The 7,918-nt window shown below is 37.6% G+C and overlaps 1 protein-coding gene and 1 long non-coding RNA gene across 2 annotated transcripts in view; one reads left to right on the top strand and one right to left on the bottom strand.

Annotated features, from left to right (window-relative positions):
• The window catches only part of LOC306984769 (uncharacterized protein), a 41,984-nt gene that overhangs the window by 14,893 nt on the left and 19,173 nt on the right, over positions 1-7,918 (top strand). The gene's annotated exons all lie outside the window — the stretch shown is intronic.
• Positions 2,791-7,913, bottom strand: LOC306984788. Its single transcript, XR_013794625.1, has 3 exons — positions 7,386-7,913; positions 4,975-5,094; positions 2,791-4,783 (listed from the first exon to the last, which is right to left on the bottom strand). It is a non-coding gene; the product is annotated as an uncharacterized lncRNA (long non-coding RNA).

The following is a 7,918-nucleotide window of genomic DNA, read 5'->3' as shown; positions in this document are numbered from 1 at the left end:
GGATAACACAGTGTAGGCAACACCGATTTTTGTCGTTGTTCTCTGTATTGACAGCACTCCAAATTTACTAAAAATTGAGCTCAATGTTAAAATTGACCGGAGTTCTCCTTTAAGCTTTGTTTAATACCTTTGCCTGGCTCCACATCGCGAGCCTCCCCCAAAGGACGAGGCATTTATAGCCTACTAGACGCGCTCACCGTTGTGCTAGCCTACTAGCTCTTTGAGGCGACTCGGAGTAATTGCCCTCCAAACCTACTCCAATCCATCTCTGTGAGAAGAAGTAAGGTACACACGTGAATGTTTATTTTAGTTGGCTACACTTCAACAAAACCACACTACAAAAGAATAATGTAAAGCAGTAAACCTTGAGATTAATACTTTTGACATTAGAACAAAATAAATGGACACGAGAGCGTAGCCTATACAACTAAATTAACGATATCTTACATATTTTGTATTTTCATTTAGTTGTGTGAAAATTTTAATAAAATGTTTACTTTATTTTTATTCAAAGGCTTAATTATGTCTGCTATAATAGGATCATTTTGTAAATGTAGCAACTATTTAGACTGGCGCACTGCGGCTGTTACAAAAAAAAAAAGCCTTAATGAAAGAAACTTAATGAAATATTTAGTGAAATTAGAAAATATTTAAGAGATCATTAATTTAGTTGTATATCCTACATAAACGTTTTTATATCCACATATTTTGTTCTAATGTCACAAGTAATAATTTTAGGGTTTACTGTATTTTACACGATTCTTTTTTTAGTGTGTTATTGGTGGTGTGGTGATGTACTAAAATAAACATTGTCACGTGTGGACTTTTCTTCTTCTCACCGTTGATTCCCGATGGTTAAGAGAATTACTTGAGTCGGCCCCTGTCGTTCCGCTGTAGGTACGGCGTAGCATACGCATAGACGTGTACCATACGCCGTATACCCATCGACGTACCCTGACATGCACCTCTCCAAAAATGTAACAACGCGTCAATTCTACGCGGACGCAAGCGCTGTGATTGGTCTGCTAGAACCCCTCCCTCGGGTGTCACACGCTCACTCTGCATGTGTAATTGCGCGTCAACGCGGACAACGATGCAGAAGTATAAATAAAAACCAATGCGTAGTCTATTGCGTAGAGGCTCCGGCGTAGGTCCGACGCAGAAGTATAAATCAACCTTTACGTTTGGGGAGGTGCGCGCACAGTCTGCGGAAACTCGTGCTGCGGAGCCAGGCTAAAGGCTGATTTATACTTCTGCGTCGGGTGTACGCCGTAGTGTACGTCGTAGGCTACTTACGTAGGCGACGCCGTCGTGAGCATTTATACTTCTGCGTTTATGTCTGCGTTGCTCTGCAGTTACATCCCCGAAACGCTAGTTGTCGGGGCGGGTTTTAATGTTCCACTGTGTATAGATTCCTCGTGGCTGTTTTGATTTGGCTACTACAAGCAATGACAACTGAAAGAGAGAGGATCATGTTGGAGCTGGAGCTTATCGAGTTGGAAAAACAATAAATTTTAGTGACATTTCTGCATTTACAGAACTTCTGAATTGAAAAAAAGCGGGCGGTGCAGAAGAACACGCCCGGAAACGCGTAGGAGGAAACGCAATGCTGCCAAGCCGACCAATCACAGATCTTGCGGTCCGCGTCGTTGCGACGTGTAGTTACATTTTTGAGGAGGTGAGTGTCAGGGTACGGCGTATGGTACACGTCTATGTGTATGCTACGCCGTACCTACTGTGCGCACCCGACGCAGAAGTATAAATTGGCCTTTAAAGGATAATTCCGGTATTTAACACCTTGAGTCTATATTGTAGTTTGTTTTGGATGAACAAGAGTGGTGGACAACATTTTTTTGACAATGGTTCCTCTCTCGAGTTTTTGACTATATAAGAATTGGCCATGGACCCATTTAACATTGGAGTCAATGGGCATGTCCGAAAATGTCATTAAAACAGCCAATAATGTTCGTTTACAAAACTGTTAAACTCACCGAGTGACTAGTGGTGTTAGTTGATGTTCCAGAAACAAAAAGTGTTGCGAAATACAGTTTCTGTCGTGTTTTATTCGTCATTTTGTAAAATCCCATTGAATTCTGTTGAAGGACTGAGTGCTCGTTAATATAAATGCGCTACCGGAAACGGAAAGGGGGCTGTTTACATTTGGTCGATGTAGTCTTTTTGCTCGCTTCCGTTTCTCATAAGGCTAGCGAGCAGAGCTCTTTACCGCAGTTTTTGACCGCACAAATTCTAACCATATTGAAAGACGTGACCACTGACCAGTGCAATATGAAGTTGAACTCGACTGTGACCGTGAGTGTCCCGCGAGACATAAACATCGGTTATCGCCATCAAGTGGTCGGGAGTGTGCTAACGCTTCAGATTCAAGTATTGAGCGGAAGTTACACGGTTGTGAAGTGTCTGAAAAAATAGTTCCACTATAGCAAAATAAACGGATTGGACTCATATATTGCGACGATATATTGTTTATAATCATCAACGAACACCACTAACCACTCGATGAGTTTAACAGTTTTGTAAACGAACATTATTGGCTGTTTTAATGACATTTTCGGACATGACCATTGACTCCAATGTAAAATGGGTCCATGGCCAATTCTTTTATAGTCAAAAACTCGAGAGAGGAACCATTGTCAAAAAAATGTTGTCCACCACTCTTGTTCATCCATGACAACTTTGATGTCAACATGCATACAGGTTGTCAGGTCTGCAATTAGAAGAACTGTACATTTTGTGATGTGAGAAATAAAAAGGAATAAAACTAATGTGATTTTAATTCCTTTAAATTAGTTTAAACATGCAATAATTTACATGAAATCAAAGGGTTTAACTGTGTAGTAATAAATCATCCTTTAAACCTAAAACACCAGATTTTTTCAATTTTTTATTTAAACAGGCATTTACAATACGACAGAAGAAGTTCCTGTAAAAAAAAAATACTTCACTGCAGTGCTCTAATACAATTTAGAAAAAGGATGTTGTTTAGTTAGTTGATACATGCAATGCGTTATTGACCTTCAAGACCTTAGACACAATTGTCTACATTTCTCATAAATTTCTCATGAGAACAGCAGAATAAAGTTCAAACGGACAATTCTTATTCTACAAAATATGTTTGTTTATTTAAAGTACCTGAGTATAAGAAAATTAATTACAAAACAAGTACATGTTCTCTGGAAGCCGGGCTAAATAAGTAAACACTGTTACTGCATTCCTGACATGTCTGGACACACAATCTTATTTGATAACTTGCAATTAATAGTGCGGACAGTATGCCTGAAAATATCTGATTTAAGTTTTTAGGGAAACCTTCATATCTGCAAACTATTCCATTGTTTTCATTGTCATTCACACATTTAATGAATGTCTGATTTACTTTAATGCAAAACAAGTGTTTGAAGGTCAGTAAAGTTGAATCATATCATTATAAATCATGTTACAGCGGTTGAGAAAAGAGAAGGGCAACGCTTGATACAACTATCACCATTCAAACTTTAATACTAATTTAACCCTTAGATTAAATCACTCTATTAAAACAATCTGAATGTCAAATCATGTGCAAGTTCAATATTTATAAATCATGGATGTGAATGTGAACTTTGCTCAATTCAATTCACATTTATTTGTATAGCGCTTTACAGAAAAAGTATATGTCTACATTACAATTTAGAGTGATCTGTCATCAGGTGTCTGTCCAAGTTATGCATTTCAGAAATTTACATATACAAACCACACAGTTGGCTAACAATGTATTGATTTAAAGCAGAAACAATGAGATCGTTGAAGTAATGTGAACATGTTAACAAATGATTCGGATACAATTGTCACATTGGTTCATGTTGATTCAGATTTTTCTTCTTCTGAAGTCTTCATAAGAGGCCGGATCCAAACTGGAGCTGACGTACTCTAGTTACTTCAGGATGGGCATCCCGAGATAAATCGGAAAAGCAAATGGAAAATACTTAGCTTTGGGAAATGGGCAACTTTGGGCAATGATTTTTCTCATGAGTCCGTAGATGAGACGATTGGGTGAATCTCTTCTCACATGAGGAGCACTGATACGGTTTCTCTCCAGTGTGAACTCTCTCATGATCTTTCATGACTTCTGGCCGAGAGAAACTCTTCTCACAGTGTAAACACTTGTACGGTTTCTCTCCAGTATGAATCCTCTGGTGTCTTTTTAACACTGTGTTTGCAGTAAAGCTGTTCCCACAGTCAAAGCACATATAAGGTCTCACACCAGTATGAATACGCTCATGCACTTTTAAACACTTCAGTCGTTTAAAACTCTTTCCACAGAAAGAACAAATTTGAGGCTTCTCAGCAGAATGCATTTTAAGGTGTGCTTTAAAGTTTGATTTCAGAACAAATATTTTCTCACATTGATCACAGCTGAATGATCCCAGAACTCCAGAGTGAGAGAGAAGATGATATTTGAGATTACTTTTCTGAGTGAAACTCTTTCCACACTGAGTGCATGTGAACAGATTTTCTCCAGTGTGAATTCTCATGTGTATATTAAGATCTGATTTGTCCACGTAAAACACTCCACACTCAGAGCAGGTGAAAGATCCTTCGTCTCCAGATTTTCCAGCTTGTTTTTGTGTGAAATTCTCTTCAGTCTTTGAAACAACTGCATTTCCATCTTCATTTGTGAAATGATGAGGTTCTTGAAACAGATTTTGTTTGTCTTCATTTTTATATTTCAATTCTCCATCTTCATTTATGAAATGATGCTGTTTGTCTTCATTCATTTCCACCGGGTCTAAAATCAACATTAAATTCCCAAAAAATAAAAATAAAGGACAAAGGAGAAACAAAGTTAATTCTTAATTTAGCACAAATCCAGTTTACTACAGAGTCTACTAATATTTCGTTTTAGATGCAGTGTTATATGTGAGTTTTCATCTTAATGTTCCTCATCAGTCATTAAAGAGAATGAAGGAAAACACCAACCTATTTGTTCCTCTGTATCTTCATCTTTTATTCTGCAGGGTTCTTCCTTAATCTCCATCTTTACAATAGTATGTCCGTAGTTTCTCCTGGAGTAATTCCTCCTGCTTGCTTCTTCTTCTCCTGTGGGAAGATGGGAATATTCCCAGCATTTAAACTCTCATGAACGGCTGTGGGAGCTTCACTGACTGAAGGAGTGAATTGTGGTCGTTGTTGCTCATTTAGCAGATCATCATCACACTTACAATCACTCTAGATTATCCAGCATTAAGGGTTTTGCTCAAACAACTGTTTAGAAACAATTCAACTCATCTAGATGATATTTATCTTGCTCTAACATATGATTTACATGCATTAAAAACGGTTTACCAGGTTTCATTTGTTCATTTAATAAAATGAAAACTAATAATCTTTACAAATTTTAATGTGAAAAACCAGCCAGTAACGAGTTTACGTTTCACGAGCGTAGTGAACAACAACAGTCGGTTCATTTCGATTAATTTCTAAGTCATTCACTAAATGAACTGACTCGGTTAGTTGTTTGGATTTAGATTTCTCCTAATAAATAGTGGGCAATTTCAAAACACTGCTTCATGAAGCTTCAAAACCTTTACGAATCAGTGGTTTGGACCGTGTATCAAACTGCACAAAGTGGCGTGATTTCAGTAAACGAGGCTTCATTACGTCATAACACGCATATTTCACCAAAATGGCGGCAGAGACCGCGGAAGTAGGAACAATTATTTTCCAGTGAAAGCGATAGCAGTCGGAGAACAAATGCAGCCTGTTGCGTATCTTTTTATGTTTTAACTCAAAATAGAAACAACCATATTTATAATTCCAAAGCTTTGTTTGCGGCGAAATGTTGAAAAAGCGTTGGATTTGGGCTATACGAAGAGAAGAGGGGCACTTTTTGTGTGCTAAGCACAGAGGATGAAGTCCGTGTACGAGAGTCTGGTCATAGATATTCCCATTTAAATGTGAATGTAAGGTTGTGACAATTGGCCATACACAATTGAGACTATAATTACAATATTTTGAAAGTAATGTCTGTGCACTCCTCAGCGCAGTGATAGTCTCTTGGCTAAATACTTTAGTAAAACATGCAATAGCCTGTCACTCACTTCATTAATGTTTTTAGTCTAACCATTTTTTATTTATTTGCCTTAATTTCATTATTAGAACGCAACGTTAGGTCAAATTCACTGTAAAGATGTACAATAGTTTCATTCATGGTGGTAACATGAAAAATGAGCCATAATCTAATGGAAGATTGCTGCAATCTCCGGTCAACTAACACTTAATAACATGAAATTTCAACAAAAGCCAATAGATAGAACTATACAATCAGACATCATTTCAATTTATTTAGTTTAGATATAGTAAGTGTGAGCTTAGTCATCAAGTGCCATTTTGTTAAATAGGCGTAGCCTACTGTTTCGAAACCAAGGGGGTAATCCGTCAGGCGGAAACCAAAGCTTCCCCGGGGCCTTCATTGGCTAACAAGCAACAAACATCACCTGCTGTTAGCCTTCCAGAGACTCCCATTCATTTTGGCGCCATTTTGATAGCGAATAACTTTACATCTGAGGCGTTTAAAAGACTCCATTTATCCATTATTTATTTCTAAAGAAACACGAAAATGTATAAAAGGCTCCATTACTTTGTATCTTATGTTATGGCCCCGTAGAAGCAGTTTTTGTAAAAAATAGGCTAACGATTGCGTCATAACCACGCGACTCTCTGTCGCACAGTCGAGAAATTACCCTATAGACAGGCGGAGAAGCTCGCAGGCAATCGGGGGGACGTGGAATTGACGTCACTTTTCTCCGCTGAAAACTATGGGGTCGCTGTGTCCATTTTATATACCGTCTATGTTCCAAACACTTCGAAATTTCAATGGTTAACCGCTGCCGATGATGATCTCTGTCAACCCATGAATCATGAGGAGTCACTGAGAACCGAATGAACAAGTGTCTGTGGTTTTACCTGATCTCTGGTCAGTTGTTTACATTTATACAATAGATTTGTAGACGTTTTAATAATTAAAATGAATCGTGGTAGTTAATAATTAAATTAGCCATTTGTTAACAAAACAAACCCTGGCAATTGATTAAAGAACATATAGCCAACTGATAATCTTATTAGATGATTAGATCATTGCATTTGAAAGATTTTACTTTCAATAATTTTTTTTTGCAATATTTGTAAAAAGTGTTTTTAAGCATATTTGGCCCGGGTTTTTTGTTGTATTTAGCCTACACTGACCACTAGGGGTCACCGTGGAGACGGGTGTTTCGAAGCCTCGACACAATACAAACATTTGCTTCAACTGTTTCAGTGATCCACGAAGTCACGATCTGCCCACCACCACTACTAATAATAAATGATAAAATGAATGTAACGTTACTCACAGTCTGAAAAACAGCAGATTTAGAAACACTTCTCGTGTTTATGTTCCCTTCCCAAGCTCACTTCTCTTCTTCTCGGGTGTGTGTCATTGCTTCGGTTGCTCGAGCGACTCTACTGGCGGAAAACATTAAACTATCTAACATTCATAGATTAGATACGGATTTGTAGACTGTGTTTTATTTTTATTGGGAGAAATCTAAATCAGACAACTTACACTAAGCTGTTTTTAGGTAGCCTAATCTTCATATTGTCTAATAACTCTCTCACATGTTGTATTAATGAAACTTGTACCATCTAATTTAAAAATAAAGTCAATATATTAAAGTCAACATCAGTAACACAACAGCTAAAAGAGTCTAGAAGGTAAACAGATGCTAACTCCTTAGATATTTCTTTATCCCAAATTAAACACATTTTGGGAGACAGATCTAACTTAGTGTTTGTATAAGCTCAAACAAGATAACAGATCTTATTTCGATTGTCTTGTATCTTTTCTAATCTAAGATGTTTAGTGTTCATTGGTTTCCGCCAGTAG

The sequence above is a fragment of the Phoxinus phoxinus genome, assembly GCF_949152265.1.
Source record: "Phoxinus phoxinus genome assembly, chromosome: 17".
Taxonomy (NCBI): Eukaryota; Metazoa; Chordata; class Actinopteri; order Cypriniformes; family Leuciscidae; genus Phoxinus; species Phoxinus phoxinus.
Note: the sequence above shows the minus strand (reverse complement) of the source record. Positions and strands in the feature narration are given on the sequence as shown.